Source organism: Lissotriton vulgaris, unplaced genomic scaffold (genome assembly GCF_964263255.1).
Source record: "Lissotriton vulgaris unplaced genomic scaffold, aLisVul1.2 SCAFFOLD_848, whole genome shotgun sequence".
Classification (NCBI taxonomy): domain Eukaryota; kingdom Metazoa; phylum Chordata; class Amphibia; order Caudata; family Salamandridae; genus Lissotriton; species Lissotriton vulgaris.
Window position 1 is genome coordinate 618664 of NW_028245995.1, and position 24030 is coordinate 642693.

Consider the following 24030-nt stretch of genomic DNA (forward strand, 5'->3'; position numbering starts at 1 on the left):
ACCCTACTGGCTTTGTCAAGGGTGGGCACAGTGACAGTGCATCCAACATTTTATACCATCAAACGATTGCCTTTCAATCAACCAATATTGTGGCAGCCCATCAGTATCAAACACACAGACCCCTTGACAACACTCCAACAATATTGATTTGATCATTTTACACTTGGGAACCAAACAACCCCTCATGATCCACAAGACACCAAGGGCCACATTTTCCAGGGCAGCACACAAGCTCAACTGTGGGGTGACTTCCAGATGAACCCACCATCTCCTCGGGCCATCGGTTCTCACTTCCTGGGAAGAGTTAGGGGCCACTTTTCTCTTAGCACAAAGGGAACGTGTGGGGTCTCACCATGGCGCCGGGTGGCTCCCAAGGCCCTCACATGCAGCTCACATTTGGGGGTATATTTACAATGGAAGTGGCGGAGGGCGGCGTTAGCCTCCTTAGCTTAACGCAGCCTTCCGCCACTCCAGGAACGCAGGGCTGCACCATATTTACAACAATAGTGCTGCAGCTCTGCATTCCTCCTGCGCTGGCGCTAAATTTAGCTGCCTAGCGCCAACACAGGCACATTGCAACATAGTACAAGGTAGCCTGCGTTGGGGGAATGATTGTTTGTCTGTAGGAAGGTGTCTCTTCCTGCACATAAACAATCTTTGGTTTTTCTGTGTCTATGTGTACTACACAACGCAGCACACAAGAAAACAACAAAAGCAAGGAGAAATACAGCATTTCATTTTGCCTGTTTAAGACAAGGTTTTCCCTGGTCTTAATGTTGGCGCTGCCTCCTATTTACGCCCCCCTTGTAAGTAGAGGGCAACGTCAGAATCTATGGGAGTTGCGGTGGAACGCACCCGCAACACCGTTGCCGACCCCCATTTGATGTTAAGTGTAGAGTGAAAGGGGGGCTTATTTACAAGGCAGCGTTAAGTGGCTTAACGCTGACTTGGCAAAGCCCCTTTCCCACTACAATGTCCAAACAAGCATTTGCAATGCAATAGGTCTCGCATTAGGAAAGTTTGAGCTATTGGTATTGTAAATGACAAATTTTTTATTTATGTTTTGGTTTTTAAAATAGCAAAATTAATAGCTTTGTCATTTACAATGCCAATAGTTATAACTTTTGCAAATGTGACACCTATAGCATTTGTAATGTAATATGTGTTGCATTTACGTGACTTACATGTATTGATATTACAAATAACAAAGGCTTTACATTTTTTTCAATAATTAATACTTAAATAAAAGTTATTGTAATTTATAATGGCAATAGCATAAAGTTGTGTTAATAACTTTTGTGAAGATTATGTTCAGTGTATTCTATTGTGACGAAAATCCAAGAACAGAAGTGAAATATGAACATCTTCTTGTTACCATTGTAATAAAGCTTGAAACCTTGAGAGAACATATTTGAATCAGGTGTTGTTGAATAGTTGCACAAATTGTATAAGCAGTGCAACTCAAAAACTATGTCACAATACAAAGGGGAAAATATTCTCTTTATTAATGACATAATATACAAAGTGCCAGAAGGAATGAGGGAAGGCCGTTTTTAGACTGCAGTGGACCGGGGGATTTCTTACCTACCGTATACTTTATTTGCATGTTTTGACGGGCAGAAGCATTTATTGTATTTATGAGGAGCGTTTCGTATATCAAAGTGAAACTGGATGTAAAAATGTCATGTGTGCATTAATAGGAAGTTTAAGGAACTAACCTGTGAAATTGTGTTAATACTAGACTCCTTTAACACGACAACCGCTCGGCTGCCGGGTACAGTTCTATCTCCTTAGACACTTCAGACCGATAAAAGCCACACCGACTCCTCGATCGCTTTAATGCTATACATTCCGACTTTAAACAGTACATGCGTTGACTTACCACAGCCGTAAGCTGGGCGCCGCCTGTCTACCAGTCTCCTGTTGTTTTTTCCTTCCTTGCTTCGGATTGCTGTCCCGTCCTTCTTTCAGCAGCCCCCTCCATCGGTTTACAGCCCCAGTCAGTCAGCACTGCCCGTATGTCGCACTTCACACCGTACCGAAGCGCTACCCTCCCCTGCGCGCGCTGCCTCCACCTCAGAGCCGCCCCGCGTGCGTCGCCGCTCGCCACTCAGCACCACACTGGCGTATGTTGTCAATAACCATTTATTTGTTGCTGCAATAGAAGCAGCCATTACATTTCCTTTCTGTGTGGAATGCCGAGCGCATGCATGTCTTCAAGCTGTTATCACAGGTGTGACAGGTCACCCGTCAAAAGTGACCCTCGGATACGATTATGGAGACATATCTATCGAACTTTCTTTTCTTTTCTGTTTCAGCTTGAATACCCTTTAAAAAAGCTGGTGGAGGCACTTAGTATTTTTTTCAGGTGGAAATGAGAATTGATTCCAGAAATAGTTATACCATCCCAAAAGTGGTGGTCTTGTTCATCCTAATGTAACCACTATGACAAAATTCTTGATTTCGTATTTTTTTTTAATGAAAAAGAAATTAGGACAATATTTTATCCCCAATGAGAAGTAAGTGGCAACCGTACATTTCATTCCTTACCGTGGGAAAGTTCCCCCGTGTGTGCTAAACCTTATAGCAAAAATAGGTATGCTTCCCAAAAGTGGCTTGGTAAAATCTCAAGTGAATTAACAGTATGGGGCTACATCAGTAAGTTATTTTCAGCTGTACACATATGTATGTTAACTACAAAAAAATACCATCGTTTGATGGGACCCTTTCCCAGCCTGGAAGTGGTTGTAAACTACTTGGCCAAAGGCCGAAGAAATTGCCCTTCCAGAATGTGAACGGGAAGTGTTGGGTGTGCAGGGGAGTATGCGTTTGCACATTGGGATCCGCCCTCCCCCTCCCCCAGTGCGTCATTCTCTACTGTGGCGAATGACGCACAGTGCCAGTAGGTGCCTGGTAGAGATGTCACATGACGTTCTGAGCTGTAGCATGGCAGCCCTTACAGACATACTATTGCAAATATATGTAAATAGCAGGAAATAGTACATCTGCGGGCATAGTAAAGGCGTTCTTTCACAGATGAAGACTTACTAGAGTCTTTGTGAATTGGCCACTCACATTTTGAAATAAAACTACTTTTGGATGAAAAGTGTCTGTTTACGGTCAGTAAATAAGACAAGCGCAGGGTAGTCACAAGACTATATTTTATTGGCTTGGCCCGCATTTTTATGTTAAAAGTAGTAAAAAAAAATTCAATAACTTAATGAGCATTCGAAATCACCGCCGCAGCCCTGCTCCGTGTAAACCGGAAGTCAGGCACTTTTGGCCGAGACGGGGGCGGGGCCTGCAATCCAGCAGGAAGTTCCGCCCGCCGCCGCCGAGGAAGCAGTGAAGCCGGCCGACTCCGACCAGCGCTGCAGAGGAGACACGGAACACGCCGAAAGAGCCCGGTGAGTGGGAGGGGAGGGGAGGGGGGGGCCAGGGCTAATGTGAAGGCGTGTGTGCGTACGTGTGTGTGTGTGCATGTGTGTGCGCATGCGTGACTGTGTGTGATTGAGAGAATGCGAGGCAGGGGATAGTGTGCCTGCGTGTGCATGCGCGCGCCTGTGTGTGTGTGCGTGCATGCAGAGGGGTGGGGGCTGCCTGTGTCTGTGTGTGAGCGAGGGCTTGCGCCTGTGTGTGTGCGTGCGTGCATGCAGAGGGGTGGGGGCTGCCTGTGTCTGTGTGAGAGCCAGGGCTTGCACCGCGCATGCGCAGGTATCAGACGCGCGCTCTCGCGAGGAAAAACGCTCGTAACAGATTGGCGTCCTCATTCCCAACTCATTCCCCATACGGGCGACAAAAGGTCTGAAGCAGACACTCTCAATGCTCACGCATTGAGAGTAAGGTCTGCTCGACCTAAAAAGTGACGTTAGGTGTGGTGGCGATAGGGGCTTGTAAATATGCCCCTTGGTTTCTAGGCACAGCAGTTTGTATACAAACAGCACCTGTGGCCTCTGTACCAGGAGCCGATCTGGAGATGGCAGTAAAGATCAATATACTTGTAGAGTTTGATGTTCGAAGCTTACAAATGACTCAGTGGTTTAGTGCAGCTCCATTTGGTCTAAAATCAAATGATATTATTATAAATCTCCCCCACTGACGTGACCGGAGGTGTGGATTCTATTAAAGACACGGAGGCAAAGATCATGACTTAACTTCTTTACTTGCAGCTCTAGCAGCAAAGTGAAAGAGAACATAACATGGAAGCAAACTATAGGCAAAAGTATGAAGGAGGTCAGCTGTCTAGATCAGCTGTGACCTCATGTGCGTTCCACCAATCAGTGAACAGTCTCTGGTATAATCATCCCTGCTGAGCGGGAACCGTCCTCTTCCTTGTCATAATCGCAGAGCAATCCCCGCGGCCCACCTCAGACATGCCTCGACTGGAGGCAGAAACGATAAACCTGAAACATTCCAGAGTAGGAAGGTATCCATCTGAAAGGCACCATCTACGACCACGACTGCATTCAAGCTGGAAGATAAAAGTATCCTTAACTATTCGCGAGGCTAGGGTGGGATCATCTTCGCCTCTGTGTCTTTAATAGAATCCAAACCTCCTGTAACGTTAGTTTTACATTCATTTACAAGACGGGAGGCTCAATTATGACAATTTTAAAGTTATGCAACACCATTAGAAGAATCACCATCAACTGGTCTAAAACAGAATGTTCTTAAAGTGGACTCTCTCGGCCAATCGGCTGCTTTCACGGTCTCTCCCAGGCGGCTGCTGAAATAAAGGCTTTAGAGGCCACAGCTCCTCTGACTGAATGGGAGTCGAACAAGGTAATGTCTGTGCCCACCTCTGCCATGACCCCTCTAACCCACCTGGACACAGTGGAAGGAGACTCAGGGGCACAAGGGTTCTTGAAAGATATCAGCGTTGGGACACTGATGGAGGGTGAAAAGCAGCAGTTTGGGATTCATAACAATGGAGGCAAGAGACCAGAAATAACTTCTTACATTCATGGAGAGCAGGGTCAACAATCGAGGATGAATGTGTGTGTGTGCGTCTGGGAAGATGAAATGCTGCCCCCCGTGGAGAAAATGATTGATTATCAACATCAAGTGCTTTAACATCAGAAAAAAACACAAGCGCATTGCTCATGTCATAGGCAATTGTTTCAAAGAAAGGAATTCCTTATGATGCCACAAAAGAAAGAGATGCAACACCACCTTTACATCCCACAAAGAGGAATATTTTGGATTTAGGGTAATCTTGAGTCTGATTGAATTTAAAGCTCTACAAACTAAACAAGGTTCACTGACCGGTTCTCATTTCACAAGGACGAGCTCCGCCGAGATATCTGAGCGGTAAGATTGAAAAGGGTGACAAGGAAATTGACAAGGTCCAGAGGAGATGCAGATATGGGATTCATCTCTCTCTCCACACACCAGCTAACCCAGGAAACTCAGGCGTATCTATAAGTGGATTGAGTGGAAGGAGCCAGGAATCGTTGATAACTGACAATGCGTCTGACCATAAGTCCTGAGACATCCCCGGCTGACCTGAAATCTTCCAGGTCACCAGATGCAATTGTCCTTTGATGATCAAATCGTGACGATGACCCTGAGGATTCAAGAGTAACTTGGGAAACGTGGGAATTATTCTTGCAAAGTCCACTGAGAGTTCTCGAAGTTGAGAACCGCGCTAGTGAGGGCCAGAAGGGCGATACTATTATTATTGTGGCCCCGTCCCTTCGACATGAAGGAGAGTTTAAAGAATCATCGAAAAAGAAAGAAAGGCGTATGCTTGGAGAGAGCGCCCACTGCTTCGGCCGCCGACTCTGGTCTCCAGCTGAAGAATCGAGGAAGATTGTGGTTGAGGCGGGATGCAAACAGATCTACTTGTAGAGGGTCCCAAAGATAGAGAATCTTGTGGAAAACCTGAGCATGCGGGTGCCAATCGCTGTCTGCTCGGGATCTGGATTCCCAATCTGCCACTGAATTGGAAAGCCCTGGACTGTATCCTACTTTGAGGGAAATTCCCTCTTCTAGGCAATAGTGCCAACAATCTTTGGCAAGATCTGCCAGGCCCTTGGACTTTACTCCGCCCAGTTTGTTTATATAACGTACCGTGGGGTCATTATCCATCCGCAGAAAAATATAACAATTTACTGTTGACAGACCTGGGGGTCATACTAACAAGGACCGGCGATAAATATCGCAAAGCGTGCTTAGCGCTTAGCACTTGCATATTTATCCCCGGCTATTTCTGGAATTTATTGCCTGGTTAGCGCGCTATCAACAACGTGCATCGCTGAGGCGATAAAAATGCCAGAGATAGTGTGGATATCGCCATTTACCATGGTGGAAAACGTCGATATCCTTGATGATAGGGTCTGTGGTCTTAGCCACAGAATCCACCCCCCATGTTAGGTATGCCTTAGTCAGGAATTTGACAGACATTAATTTCCTGCGTTAAAGCATACTTAACACGATTTAAATAATTGCTACCCTTCCTTGTTAATATCGCAAAGCTGCCTTTCGCGATATTTTCCCTGGTTGGTTTCGCAGCCACGCCTACTTTGCATCTCATTAGCGATGCAAAGTTAGGCATGCTGGAAATGGGGCCTAAGTCAGCAAAACAAGCGACAGCGTGTCTTTGCTGATAAGGCAATAAAATTATCGCCGCTTTTCGGCCAAAAACGGCCGCAAAAGCGGCGATAATTTCATAGCGCCGCCTTGTTAATATGCCTTCTAGTCTTTTTACAGCAAAGGAACCCGAAAGCAGCTGTAAGCAATTTATGTGATATTGCATTTCCTCCTGTTACAACATTTTCGCATCGTGTCTCCAGCCTGATCTGCTGGCGTCAGATTCTAACCTGATATCTGGTGCCTGGTCAAAAATGGAGCTTGCATTCCAGGCCTCCCTCTGGGCAAGCCGCCACTCCCGCTCCCCCTGAGCCTCTGCGGAAAGGGAAGCTAATGCTGAGTATTGATGATGCCCCAAAGCCAGCAGGTATTCGAGCGCTCGATGATGAAGAGGAGTAGGAAACACTGCTTGAATGGATGCCGAAAGAAGGCCCACCATTCTCGCCAGTCTGCGGAGTAAAGCTGGTTTACTTTTAGAACAGAACAAATCTTTCTCTTGACTACTTTGATCTTCTTTAGAGGAAGAAAGAGGGCTGGGTTCTTGGAATCTATTAAGAAACCTAAGAACTGAATTGTCTGAGGCAAAAGTAGAACAGATTTCTTTTGATGTATCACAAACCCAAGATTCTGGAGAAGAGGTACTGCCCTCAGAGTCCATGTAAGTAGTCAGTTCCCGGACTTGGCCATTCCTCATATATTATCCAGATATATAAATTCTCTTACTCCATGAAGACGAAACAAAGCTACCACTGCCTTCAGGAGTTTGGAGATACGGTAGGGGCTGAAGGCGGGCCGAAAGGTAAAGAAGGGAAATGGAACTTGCGGCCTTGCCACATGAATTGTAGGTAACGAGAAGGTAAAGGATGGATGTGAATGGATAGATCAGCATTCTTGAGATCTGTTTGGATCAACCAACCGTTCTGCTGAAGAGGGTCTCTTAGGTAATGGATCCCCTTCATTTTGAAATGCCTGTAAAAAACACAACCATTCAGGAAGAGACTGCTGAGGAGCCTCTGGAAGTGGGCGGGACTTCTCGAATTGCTCTCTTGGATAACAAATCTAGAAACTTGTGAGATATTAGATTGGTTTCTGGGAGCTGATTTTCATTGGACGAGGAGGAACTAGTTGGATTGGAGTGGAAAAACATTCTATCTGATACCCCTGAATTGTTTGTTAAACCCACTGGTCTGAAGTCATTTGTCTTCAGTTGTTGAGAAAGCGCGCGGGTCCGCCGCCAGCTTTCTAAGGGAATCTGCAGGGATCTTCCTCTACCCCGTTGGAATTGGCCGCTGTTGTAGAATCCTTTTGGCAGATAGTAAGGAGTATATCCTTGTTTTCCTCAGAATCCAGGTGTTTGGCCACCTCTGGGTGCATAAAGGATGGTGTGTGTGAGCTCTGTTGAGAGTCACCGGAGCAGCGACCTCTCCCACGCCTGGCACTGAGACGAGGGGACACATATACTTGAAACTGTTCACTGATTGGAGGAGCGCACATGAGGCAACAGCTGGTCTAGACAGCTGACCCCTTCATACTTTTGCTCATAATTTTACTTCCATGTTATGTTATGTTTCCTGCATTCCGATCCAGATAACTCAGTCAGACAATGGTCCTCGGTCAACCTCCACGCATGCTCACACGCACACTCACAGGGGGTCAGTTACCCCCACTGCACAGCAGCTGGCCTTATTGTAAACGGTGGGCACTGGAGGTCACAGCTCAGAGCCATCTTGAGACAGCACAGGGTGTGAGTCCATCAGACTAGTCTGCACCCACAGAAGAGGCCCAAAAAAGATATCTAAAAATGAAAACAAGGGTGAAAATTGTGTTAAATATCTGTCACACACCCCTGCTCAGGAGAGACCGGCTTTGCCCCAGCCTGAAATGAATGAATGAAATGAAAAGACCATTTATAAAGCGCAGTAGCTACCCTCAGGCATCCTAGCGCTGCAGACATAGCGCTTATGGGTTTACAGTTGAAAACAATTCTGGTTTGTTAAAAAGCAGGGTTTTTATGTGTTTGCGGATGGAAAGTAGTTTGGGCTCTGATCTCAGTTGGAGGGGAGGGAATTTCAGAGCCTAGCCGAGTTGTGGGAGCACGAGCGACCTCCACATCTGGCTCTCTTGATCCTGTTGGGTACCACAGCGAGGAAAGAAGAAGCAGATCTGAGCTGTCTGTTTGGGTGGTAGGCGGTTATCAGAGGTTGGTTGATGATAGCGCCTGTTCCCCAAAAAGCTCGATGGGCGATGCACATTGCCTTAAATTCGACTCTTTCCCTCATTAGAGCCAATGGAGGTCCTTCAGCCTAGGTTTGACTGGGCGTCGGCGGGGAATCTGCAGGAGGGTTCTAGCTGCACAATTTTGAATGATCTGAAGTTTGTTCAGGGTGGCCGGGGGTGCCCTAAGTAAAGGGCGTTCCCAAAATCCAGACGAGATAGAATTAGACCCTGGACCATTATCTGTCTAGCATAAAAAAGGGCAGCAGGGGAAGAATTTTACGCAGAAGCCCTAGTAGGCCTCAGTCAGACAGCAGAACCAACAGGGGCTGGACGAGAGAGTCTGCTGCCTCCACCGCAGTTTAACAGACAACAACGGTTCCTGTGGACAATCAACAAATGATACTTTATATATAATAGCTCAATCACAATAATCGAAGGCAAAGAGATGTCTGAAAGAGAAAAGGCATATAACACGAATTTTGTACGAAAATACATTCTTTTATATAATGTGGTCACATTATTTTAAATCCAGTGCATGGTGTCCCAAGTGATTGTGAACCCTATATTTCAAGGTTATGACTCTTTGTGACATAAAAACAAGGTTTCATCAAAAATGTATACAAGCCACCCGCAGCCTACTAATACAGTAATAGTGGCTGACAAATGGTTTGCTTCACTTAGTCGACAACGTTTCGATCCACTAGACAATGTGGGGTCTCATCAAGACCTAGCAATGAAGGGACACCTAAAAAAATTATAACCATACTATCAGAAATGGGGTGGTGGGGAAAAATAAGAGAAAAGCATCAAAAAGGTGGATATTCAGTCGCTAATCATACATGGGGATTGACTGTCAGATAATGTGGTGTGCACAGTGTTAGGGTGAAAAGGAAGAAGATTACTCACATAGGGCCACCGCGAATACCACCCCCACCACCAATACCACCACCACCATCAATACCACCACCAATACCACCACCAATACCACCACTAATACCACCACCACCACCACCACCAATACCACCACCAATACCACCACCACCACCATTACCAATCCCACCACCAATACCACCACCACCAATACTACCAACAATACCACCACCACCAATACCACCACCACCACCATTACCAATGCTACCACCACCACCAATACCACCACCACCACCAATACCACCACCACCAATACCACCATCAATACCACCACCACCACCAATACCACCATCACCAATACCACCACCACCACCAATGCCACCACCACCACCAATACCACTACCAATGCCACCACCACCAATACCATCACCAATACTACCACCACCACCAATACCACTACCACCACCAATGCCACCACCACCAATACCACCACCAATGTCACCACCAATACCACCACCACCACCAATACCACCACCACCTCCACCACCAATGCCACCACCACCACCAATACCACCACCACCAATACCACCACCATCACCAATACCACCACCAATACCACCACCACCAGAATACCACCACCATCACCAATACCACCACCACCACTAATGCCACCACCACCACCAATACCACCACCAATGCCATCACCGACACCAATGCCATCACCACCATCAATACTACCACCACCAATGCCACTACCAATACCACCACCACCACCAATGCCACCACCACCAATACCACCACCACCAATGCCACTACCAATACCACCACCACCACCAATGCCACCACCACCAATACCACCACCACCAATGCCACTACCAATACCACCACCACCACCAATACCACCACCACCAATACCACCACCACCAATAACACCACCACCAATACCACCACCACCAATACCACCACCACCAAAACCAACGTCATCAATAACACCACCAATACCACCACCACCAATACCTCCAAAACCACCAATACCACCACCACCAATGCCACCACCATCACCAATACCACCACAACCACCAATGCCACCACCACCACCAATACCACCACCACCAACACCACCAATACCACCACCACTACCAATAACACCACCACCAATACCACCACCACCAATACCACCACCACCAACAATACTACCACCACCACCAATACCACCACCACCAATACCACCACCACCAATACCACCACCAATGCCACCACCACCAATACCATCACCATCACCACCACCACCACCAATACAACCACCACCACCAATGCTACCACCATCACCAATACCACCACCACCACCAATACCACCACCACCAATACCACCGCCACCACCAATACCACCGCTACCACCAATACCACCACTATCAATCCAATACCACCACCACTACTACCACCAGTACCAATACCACCACCACCCATGCCACCACCACCAATACCACCACCACCAATGCCACTACCAATACCACCACCACCACCAATGCCACCACCACCAATACCACCACCACCAATGCCACTACCAATACCACCACCACCACCAATACCACCACCACCAATACCACCACCACCAATAAAACCACCACCAATACCACCACCACCAATACCCAGAAGCCCTAGTAGGCCTCAGTCAGACAGCAGAACCAACAGGGGCTGGACGAGAGAGTCTGCTGCCTCCACCGCAGTTTAACAGACAACGACGGTTCCTGTGGACAATCAACAAATGATACTTAATATATAATAGCTCAATCACAATAATCGAAGGCAAAGAGATGTCTGAAAGAGAAAAGGCATATAACACGAATTTTGTACGAAAATACATTCTTTTATATAATGTGGTCACATTATTTTAAATCCAGTGCATGGTGTCCCAAGTGATTGTGAACCCTATATTTCAAGGTTATGACTCTTTGTGACATAAAAACAAGGTTTCATCAAAAATGTATACAAGCCACCCGCAGCCTACTAATACAGTAATAGTGGCTGACAAATGGTTTGCTTCACTTAGTCGACAACGTTTCGATCCACTAGACAATGTGGGGTCTCATCAAGACCTAGCAATGAAGGGACACCTAAAAAAATTATAACCATACTATCAGAAATGGGGTGGTGGGGAAAAATAAGAGAAAAGCATCAAAAAGGTAGATATTCAGTCGCTAATCATACATGGGGATTGACTGTCAGATAATGTGGTGTGCACTGTGTTAGGGTGAAAAGGAAGAAGATTACTCACATAGGGCCACCGCGAATACCACCACCACCACCAATACCACCACCACCGCCATCAATACCACCACCAATACCACCACCAATACCACCACTAATACCACCACCACCACCAATACCACCACCAATACCACCACCACCAATACCACCACAACCACCATTACCAATCCCACCACCAATACCACCACCACCAATACTACCACCAATACCACCACCACCAATACCACCACCACCACCATTACCAATGCCACCACCACCACCACCACCAATACCACCACCACCACCAATACCACCACCACCAATACCACCATCAATACCACCACCACCACCAATACCACCATCACCAATACCACCACCACCACAAATGCCACCACCACCAATACCACTACCAATGCCGCCACCACCAATACCATCACCAATACTACCACCACCACCAATACCACTAGCACCACCAATGCCACCACCACCAATACCACCACCAATGTCACCACCAATACCACCACCACCACCAATACCACCACCACCTCCACCACCAATGCCACCACCACCACCAATACCACCACCACCACCAATACCACCACCATCACCAATACCACCAGCAATACCACCACCACCAGAATACCACCACCATCACCAATACCACCACCACCACTAATGCCACCACCACCACCAATACCACCACCAATGCCATCACCACCACCAATGCCATCACCACCATCAATACTACCACCACCAATGCCACTACCAATACCACCACCACCACCAATGCCACCACCACCAATACCACCACCACCAATGCCACTACCAATACCACCACAACCACCAATACCACCACCACCAATGCCACTACCAATACCACCACCACCACCAATACCACCACCACCAATACCACCACCACCAATAACACCATCACCAATACCACCACCACCAATACCACCACCACCAAAACCAACGTCATCAATAACACCACCAATACCACCACCACCAATACCTCCAAAACCACCAATACCACCACCACCACCACCAATGCCACCACCATCACCAATACCACCACAACCACCAATGCCACCACCACCAATGCCACCACCACCACCACCACCAATACCACCACCACCAACACCACCAATACCACCACCACTACCAATAACACCACCACCAATACCACCACCACCAATACCACCACCACCACCAATACTACCACCACCACCACCAATACCACCACCACCAATACCACCACCAATGCCACCACCACCAATACCATCACCATCACCACCACCACCACCAATACAACCACCACCACCAATGCTACCACCATCACCAATACCACCACCACCACCAATACCACCACCACCAATACCACCGCCACCACCAATACCACCGCTACCACCAATACCACCACTATCAATCCAATACCACCACCACTACTACCACCAGTACCAATACCACCACCACCCATGCCACCACCACCAATACCACCACCACCAATGCCACTACCAATACCACCACCACCACCAATGCCACCACCACCAATACCACCACCACCACCAATGCCACTACCAATACCACCACCACCACCAATACCACCACCACCAATAACACCACCACTAATACCACCACCACCAATACCACCACCACCAAAACCAACGTCATCAATAACACCATCAATACCACCACCACAAATACCTCCAAAACCACCAATACCACCACCACCACCACCAATGCCACCACCATCACCAATACCACCACCACCACCAATACCACCACCACCAATACCACCGCCACCACCAATACCACCGCTACCACCAATACCACCACTATCAATCCAATACCACCACCACTACTACCACCAGTACCAATACCACCACCACCCATGCCACCACCACCAATACCACCACCACCAATGCCACTACCAATACCACCACCACCACCAATGCCACCAATACCACCACCAATACCACCACCACCAATACTACCAACAATACCACCACCACCAATACCACCACCACCACCATTACCAATGCCACCACCACCACCAATACCACCACCACCACCAATACCACCACCACCAATACCACCATCAATACCACCACCACCACCAATACCACCATCACCAATACCACCACCACCACCAATGCCACCACCATCACCAATACCACCACCACCACCAATACCACCACCACCAATACCACCACCACCACCAATGCCACCACCACCAATACCACCACCACCAATGCCACTACCAATACCACCACCACCACCAATACCACCACCACCAATACCACCACCACCAATAAAACCACCACCAATACCACCACCACCAATACCCAGAAGCCCTAGTAGGCCTCAGTCAGACAGCAGAACCAACAGGGGCTGGACGAGAGAGTCTGCTGCCTCCACCGCAGTGTAACAGACAACAACGGTTCCTGTGGACAATCAACAAATGATACTTAATATATAATAGCTCAATCACAATAATCGAAGGCAAAGAGATGTCTGAAAGAGAAAAGGCATATAACACGAATTTTGTACGAAAATACATTCTTTTATATAATGTGGTCACATTATTTTAAATCCAGTGCATGGTGTCCCAAGTGAATGTGAACCCTATATTTCAAGGTTATGACTCTTTGTGACATAAAAACAAGGTTTCATCAAAAATGTATACAAGCCACCCGCAGCCTACTAATACAGTAATAGTGGCTGACAAATGGTTTGCTTCACTTAGTCGACAACGTTTCGATCCACTAGACAATGTGGGGTCTCATCAAAACCTAGCAATGAAGGGACACCTAAAAAAATTATAACCATACTATCAGAAATGGGGTGGTGGGGAAAAATAAGAGAAAAGCATCAAAAAGGTAGATATTCAGTCGCTAATCATACATGGGGATTGACTGTCAGATAATGTGGTGTGCACCGTGTTAGGGTGAAAAGGAAGAAGATTACTCACATAGGGCCACCGCGAATACCACCACCACCACCACTTTGTGTGGTGTCACTCTTTACTCGCACTGTAACTTCTTTTAAAATACTGCCAACTACTTCTTGTAGCACACAGCGGTGCATACGCTGTTGTGCTTTTCTCAATAACAAAGCGGCCGCCATTAGAGCAGGCGCGCTCGCCGGACAAGCCCACTAGAGGCCACGCCCCCTCGCCCTACAAATGTGCATGCACAGGAAGCGCAGCGGACGAGCGCAGCGGGAGCGCCGTTTGCGCGCCGAAGGCGCGCCTAAGGCAAGCCCGTCTGTGCCCGTCCGTGCCACGGCCGGGCCCAGGGCCGGTCACGCTGCCCAACCTACGGTACGTACAAATCAATTACTTACCTATACCCGAGCTGATCTACTCGCTCTAAACCACAATAAAAATCACTGTCTTAACATTATCAATGCTGAGACATGGTTAGGACCCGCATGCTGCCACCATTGCAGAACTCTCCTCACTCCGGAAAAACAGTCACTTAACATGAACAACGCAACCTCGCTTCGAGGAGCCTTGATCAATGCGAGGTCCATTTGCAAAAATGGGGAGCACATTCTTGACCTCATTACGGAGAACGACATTGACATGCTCTTCATAACCGAAACATGGCTGAAACCATGGTGCAACCCGATCATAGCCCAAACTGTCCCCCAAGGATACCTCATTCAGAGGATCGACAGACAAGAACTCAGAGGAGGTGGCCTAGCCATCATCCATCGAGATTCACTAAAATGTACGACCATCGAACTCTCAGACGTAAAAGGGGCAGAAAGTATGGGTTTCTGCATCCAACTAAATGAGGAAAATACCTTCGCGGGAGCCCTCATCTACCGCCCCCCAGGACCCCAAAACGGCTTCTTCGAAAGTTTCAAAGATGCTCTCAGCACTTTAACCCTAAAATACGCAAATTTCACAGTTCTGGGTGACCTAAATTTCCACCTAGACAAACCCAACGACCCCAATACCATATGGCTCAAGGACTTAACCAATATCCTAGGTCTGGAAATACTGACCAAAATGCCCACGCACAAAGCAGGCCATATACTAGACTGCATTTGCACCAATACCAAAACCCTAACGGTTGAAAACCCGCTGATCCAAACATGGACCGACCACTGGTTAATTCCGTTCAATCTAACCACCAACAAGAAAATGTCTAATACCGCCAACCTAAAAATCGAAGTCCCGATGCAAAAAGACTGGAAAAAGCTTGCCAGCTCACCAAATCTCCTGCTCACCGCAGAGAAATCCAAACCATCGCTATCTGGAGACACAGAATCCGACTACAAAATATTTTGCAATTGGATCTCTGAGTGCTGCGGTCCGGCCAACTCAGAGAAAGTAAGAAAAAAACAGAATAGAAAATCCGCACCCTGGTTCTCCCCCAAGCTAAAAATCAAACGTACAGAGATCAGAGCTCTCGAAAAGAAATGGCGCCAAAACTATGATCCAAAGGAAGCCCTTGCCTACAGAATCGCTAGGAAACTATATCACTCTATGATAAAAAACGTCAAAAAAGACCATTTCCTTCAAAGAATCAATCGGTCCAACAATAATCAGAAACAGATCTTTAAAATTGTTGATGAGTTCATGAACCCCAGAATCCTCAGGCAAGAAATACCACCGTCACTGGCTCTCTGTAACGATATAGCTGACTATTTCGAACAGAAAATACTTAAACTTACCACAGACTTCCCTGACCCTCCTGAACCCCCCCCCCTACGACGCAACGCGACCATTCGACAACAAACCCCAGCTGAAAAATTTTACTCACATCAGTCTCGACGAATCCCAACAAGCAATTCTCTCCAGTAAATCAGGCTCCCCGTTTGACCCATGCCCCCCAATGCTGCTCCACACTCTGGTGGACACGGTAAATCCAGCCATAAATTCCATCATAAACTCCTCTTTGGCCACTGCATCCATTCCGGCTGAATGGAAGCTCGCTGCAGTCAAACCTCTGCAGAAAAAACCCCTACCTGACCCCACTACGCTCTCCAACCTTCGCCCCATCTCGTTGCTCCCACTACTGTTCAAACTGACCGAAGCTGCAGTAAATAAACAGTTGACTAAACATCTAGAGGAAAACCACCTATTTCATCCTAACCAGGCTGGTTTCAGGGCCAAACACTCCACGGAGTCAGCCCTCCTACATACTGTAGAGACCCTCAAGATGGCACTGGACCAAGGGAAAAAGGCCGTCCTGATCCTGCTCGACCTGTCGGGGGCCTTTGACACGGTCTCACACCCCGTGTTGATAGGCCGCCTGACAAAGTTAGGGCTAGCAGGAACCGCCCTCGAATGGCTTAAAAACTTCCTAAGCCATAGGAGGCAAGTCACCATGCTAGGAAACTACTGCTCGGATGAAAAAACCATAAAAACAGAGGTACCACAAGGCTCTAGCCTAAGCCCGGTTTTGTTCAACCTTTATATGACCCCCCTGATTGAACTCATCACATCCTTTAACATCAGCACGATATCTTACGCTGACGACACCCAGCTCATCCTAGTACTGGATAACAACTCTTCTAAAGCGGAGGAAAATTTAAGAAACTGTCTGACGGCAACCTTTGAATGGATGCGAACGCACCACCTTAAATGTAATTCAGGTAAAACTGAAATCCTCCCTTTTGGCCAAAACAACCTTTTCTCCCCCACCAATTGGTGGCCCCAAGACGCCAAAATTCCACCAAACACCATCACGTCGGCCCGCAACCTTGGGATAAGGTTTGATGAAGCCTTATCCTTTAAGCAACAAGCAGGTACAGTGGCTGGGTCCTGCTTCAATATCATCAAAGGTCTTAGAAGGTTCTTCGACTTCCTTCCCTTAACAGCTAGAAAGACTGTGGCAGTAGCCCTCATCACATCCCGCTTAGACTACTGCAATAGCATCTATGCAGGCTCAAACAGAGCCGTCCTGCACAAGCTGCAGATGGTTCAAAACGCCGCCGCCCGCCTGGTGCTAAGACTACCCAGGAAATCATCTGCCTCAAAAGCACTCAAAACCCTGCACTGGTTACCCATCCACAAAAGAGTGCTTTTTAAAATCCTGCTCATCACGTTTAGAGCCTACCACCAGTCGGGACCGACATACCTGTCCCAAAGGTTTGGAAGATACACTCCCTCACGGTCACTCAGATCATCCAACCTAAACCTACTCGCAGTTCCCAAATTTAGACTAACCACAAAAGGTGGAAAATCCATCGGAGTACTTGGAGCCAAAGCCTGGAACAAGCTCCCACCACAAATGCGCTTGATCCATTCCGAAAAACTGTTTCGCAAAACGCTCAAAACATGGATCTTCAAAACCGAAGACTCACTCTGCTTGGCGTTAATCTAACCCTACACTTTATTCATAGACCAGGATCTATGAATATGATCTACCTTAAGCAGCATCCCCCCTTCTTCTTTCCGGGACAGTGATGTCTAGCACCAAGATGCTCCCTGGAGTGTAAGTGCGCTCTATAAAAGCCTATTCACATTCACATTCACATTCACCAATACCACCACCACCACCATCAATACCACCACCAATACCACCACTAATACCACCACCACCACCAATACCACCACCAATACCACCACCACCAATACCACCATTACCAATCCCACCACCAATACCACCACCACCATTACTACCACCAATACCACCACCACCAATACCACCACCACCACCATTACCAATGCCACCACCACCACCAATACCACCACCACCAATACCACCACCACCAATACCACCATCAATACCACCACCACCACCAATACCACCATCACCAATACCACCACCACCACCAATGCCACCACCACCAATACCACTACCAATGCCACCACCACCAATACCATCACCAATACTACCACCACCACCAATACCACTACCACCACCAATGCCACCACCACCAATACCACCACCAATGTCACCACCAATACCACCACCACCACCAATACCACCACCACCAATACCACCACCACCACCAATACCACCACCATCACCAATACCACCACCAATACCACCACCACCATCACCAATACCGCCACCACTAATGCCACCACCACCACCAATACCACCACCAATGCCATCACCACCACCAATGCCATCACCACCATCAATACTACCACCACCAATGCCACTACCAATACCACCACCACCACCAATGCCACCACCACCAATACCACCACCACCAATGCCACTACCAATACCACCACCACCACCACCACCAATACCACTGCCACCAATGCCACTACCAATACCACCACCACCACCAATACTACCACCACCAATACCACCACCACCAATAACACCACCACCAATACCACCACCACCAATACCACCACCACCAAAACCAACGTCATCAATAACACCACCAATACCACCACCACCATTACCTCCAAAACCACCAATACCACCACCACCACCACCAATGCCACCACCATCACCAATACCACCACAACCACCAATGCCACCACCAATACCACCACCACCAATGCCACCATCACCACCAATACCACCACCACCAACACCACCAATACCACCACCACTACCAATAACACCACCACTAATACCACCCCCAACCAATACCACCACCACCACCAATACTACCACCACCACCAATACCACCATCACCAATACCACCACCACCAATACCACCACCAATGCCACCACCACCAATACCATCACCATCACCACCACCACCACCAATACAACCACCACCACCAATGCTACCACCATCACCAATACCACCACCACCACCAATACCACCACCACCAATACCACCGCCACCACCAATACCACCGCTACCACCAATACCACCACTATCAATCCAATACCACCACCACTACTACCACCAGTACCAATACCACCACCACCCATGCCACCACCACCAATACCACCACCACCAATGCCACTACCAATACTACCACCACCACCAATACCACCACCACCAATGCCACTACCAATACCACCACCACCACCAATACCACCACCACCAATACCACCACCACCAATAACACCACCACTAATACCACCACCACCAATACCACCACCACCACCAAAACCAACGTCATCAATAACACCACCAATACCACCACCACCAATACCTCCAAAACCACCAATGCCACCACCACCACCACCAATGCCACCACCATCACCAATACCACCACAACCACCAATGCCACCACCAATACCACCACCACCAATGCCACCACCACCACCAATACCACCACCACCAACACCACTAATACCACCACCACTACCAATAACACCACCACCAATACCACCACCACCAATACCACCACCACCACCAATACTACCACCACCACCAATACCACCACCACCAATACCACCACCAATGCCCCCACCACCAATACCATCACCATCACCAATACAACCACCACCACCAATGCTACCACCATCACCAATACCACCACCACCACCAATACCACCACCACCAATACCACCACCACCAATACCACCGCTACCACCAATACCACCACTATCAATCCAATACCACCACCACTACTACCACCAGTACCAATACCACCACCACCACCAATACCACCACCACCAATGCCACGACCAATACCACAACCAATACCACCACCACCAATACCACCAATGCCACCACCATCACCAATACCACTAAATGTGCCCCTTTGTATGCCAACCTCTTCATGGGGTGGGTAGAACACACACATGCATGGTCAGCAGCGGCCTCGGACTGGACTAGGCACATTCAGTTCTGGGGCTGTTACATAGATGACATCATCATCATCATTTGGACAGGGATTGGGCCAGAACCACGGTAGTACTTGGGCTTTCTGAATGACAATACACCCAGTGTCTCCTTCACACTTGAGATGTCACAATCAAGGATGCATTTAGTGTATTTAGAACTATACATCAACGACAACAGAACTGAAAGCACACTACACAGAAAGAGGACTGCAGTGAACAGCATTCTTCACTACACCAGTTCACACCCACGGTCTACCAAGAAATCTATCCCCTATGGGGAGCGTCTACGCATTCGCAGAAACTGCAGCGAGAAGGCTAACTTTGTGACACAAGCTAAACTAGCGCCTGACAGACTGAAAAGGCGGGGCTATGATCAGCGCACCTTACACATTACAGAAAACAGGGCAAGGAACACCGACTGAAGGGACACACTGGTCAGTAAGAATAAGACCATCAACCCTGGGAAACAAAGACTCTCTTTCATCACAGCACACTCTGTGGTGAATCGTGAGTTCTTTAAGGTGCTTGGGAAACACTGGGCCTTGCTAAAGGGTGTCCCAGGCGTCAACAACCTCATCTCAGAAAGGCTTTCCATAACCTTCAAAAGAAGCAGAACCATCTGGAACGCGCTGTGCCCTGGCTACACACTTAACAGAACACCAAGATCACAAGGTTAGCTTCACAAACCCTTGGGCTTCTGTACCTGTGGAACCTGCAACATATGTAACCTGGGATGCAACAAAACTACGAGCTTCAGCTACAACACAGGAACACAGTACAGAATACGACAATTTATCAACTCTCTCACTAGCTATGTGATATATGAACTGATCTGTGGATGTGACAAGATGTACATCGGCAGCACCACCAGACAGATCGAGGCGCGCATTTAAGAACTTTGCAGGGCATGCCTGAATGGGGACACTTCATACGCGCTGGTTTCTCACGAGTCTGGGAGTGCTGTGGCTAGAAGTAAGTTCCGTCTTCATGGCATTGATGTTGCATAAGGCAACATGAGAGGAGGTCTCAGGGACCGTGCACTCAGACAGCTGGAAGCGAGATGGATACGCAATCCACACACCACCACATTGGGCCTGAATACTGATAATGAGATGCATTCTTTTTTGTGATTACCTTGTGCGATGCACCGTACGTCACCAGAATCCTTTCAGAGTAAAGGGCCCGTTGGACAGCTCAGATTCTTGTGCGACAGATTTGAGTAAAAAACCGCCAATGATGCCGCACCCCTGGGGTACTGTAACCTCACTGCCCAGGTGTATACAACGTAAGGACCTATGTCACAATCTTAACCTGTTTTTCTGTAAGTTTACATTCAGGTTGGATGCATAGACGGGTGCATCATTGTCCTCTTACTCTTCCTTCTTCTTTACTTGTGACTTCTGCCACACGCTCCCTTTTTGACAGTAGTTGTCAACTGAAATTTTGTATAGAATAATTTTGTAACAATTGCTTTTTGTTGAAAAAATAATGTATATATTGCTCTCACCTCTCCACACTCTTGTTTTTGCATCTTTGGATCAAACCTTATGTCGCATACTTTAGCAGCAACCCTCATCCGCCTCTCCTTACCTCACATCCCTCAATTTTACAAAAATCAGACTGATACAGCATTAGGGATGTTTTACTCTGCTAACGCTCCTCAGCGTAACTTTTTGTAACTTTTCACACAAATGCCACACTCTCTGGGGCATATTCTCAAGGATTTATTGCCGAATTATCAGCACTTTATCACAGCCAAAGTGGCGATAAATTTATTGCCCCATTCATAATCTGGTGCTAACAGCCCATATCACCAGTTTACCTGCAATAGCAGCAGCAAAAAACATCGCCACAGATGAACCGAGCAACTATCGGTAATGAGATGCAGAGTAGGCGTTCCCCTGCAAAAAGCTGCAACAACACGGCTCCGCAACATTCTCAACAACCAACCAGCTCTGATGCCCCCGAGCTCTGATGCCCCCAGCTCTGATGCCCCCGAGCTCTGATGCCTTGATAAAAGGGGGGTCCCAAAACGTGTTTTCCCCATGTTAATTTCCATAGGGCGGTCGACCTCACTTTTAGCCCGAACGGCTGAATGGATTTCCACCAAACTTGACAAAATTGTAGGGACTGGTAGCCCTATGTGCCTTTGCTATGTCTCAAGATATGTGCTCCAGTGGTTTTTACGAAAATTAACTTTGAAAAAATATATATTGGGCTACATTGGGCTATATATATGTTAGAGCCCAAATGTAGCCCAATGTAGCCCAATGTAGCCCAAAGATGGCCACCAGAGACAAAAAAAACAAATGTAGCCCAAATATCAGCCAGATGTAGCCCAACTATAGCCCAATGACAGAATGTCCCAGGGTGTTCTAAAGAACAACTAGAGCGCTAACAGTCTTACTTATAAAGTGAGACTTATAGTTAGAACCTTTGAAATTCACAGAAAAAACCATAGGTTTCACACCAGTTATAGTTAGGAATTAGCATTTAAAAAACCTAAGAAATTCACTGAAAAAACCATAGGTTTCACACCAGTTATAGTTAGGAATTAGCATTTAAAAAACCTAAGAAATTCACTGAAAAAACCATAGGTTTGACACCAGTTATAGTTAGCTGGAAATTTTACTGACATAAAACCATTGAAATTCCCACGTTATAGTTAGTTGGACTCACTATAACTTGCGCGCCTGCAATGCACTGCTGATGACGTCACATATTACATCACTCATGACATGGCCAGTGACATCACTCATGACATCACTGATGACACCATCCAGTGAATGTGTGTCTTTCTGAAAAATAAATATGTTTTATATATGTATATGAAAAAGGTCGATGGAAGAATAAATGTTTAAGTAAGTGTCTAAATGGATGTTTTAAAAAAAACAAAATTAATAAGTTAACTGGCTTATTAAGTGTATCTTAGTGAATATATATATATTTCCAAACCTATGGTTTTTTCAGTGAATATATATATATATATATATATATATATATATATATATATATATATATATATATATATATATATATATATATATATATAGATATATATTACCTACTGGCGGTCGCCAGTAGGTAGTTATAGTTAGGATTGTTTTCCATAGGAAATCCTCAACATTCTATTTGGAATAACTTTGGCCCTGGTGGATGAGTCTTTGCGAATTTCTCAAAGAAGATGGCTAGGTTCGCTGCACTCCTTCCCTGAAAGTTTGGGAGGGGATTGGTCAAGTGGGGGCTGAGATATAAGGGGGGTCCCAAAACGTGTTTTCTCCATGTTATTTTCCATAGGACCTTTAGACTCGGCTACAGTTCGAACGGGTGAATGAATTTATAAGAAATTTGCCAAAACTGTAGAGTCTTGTTC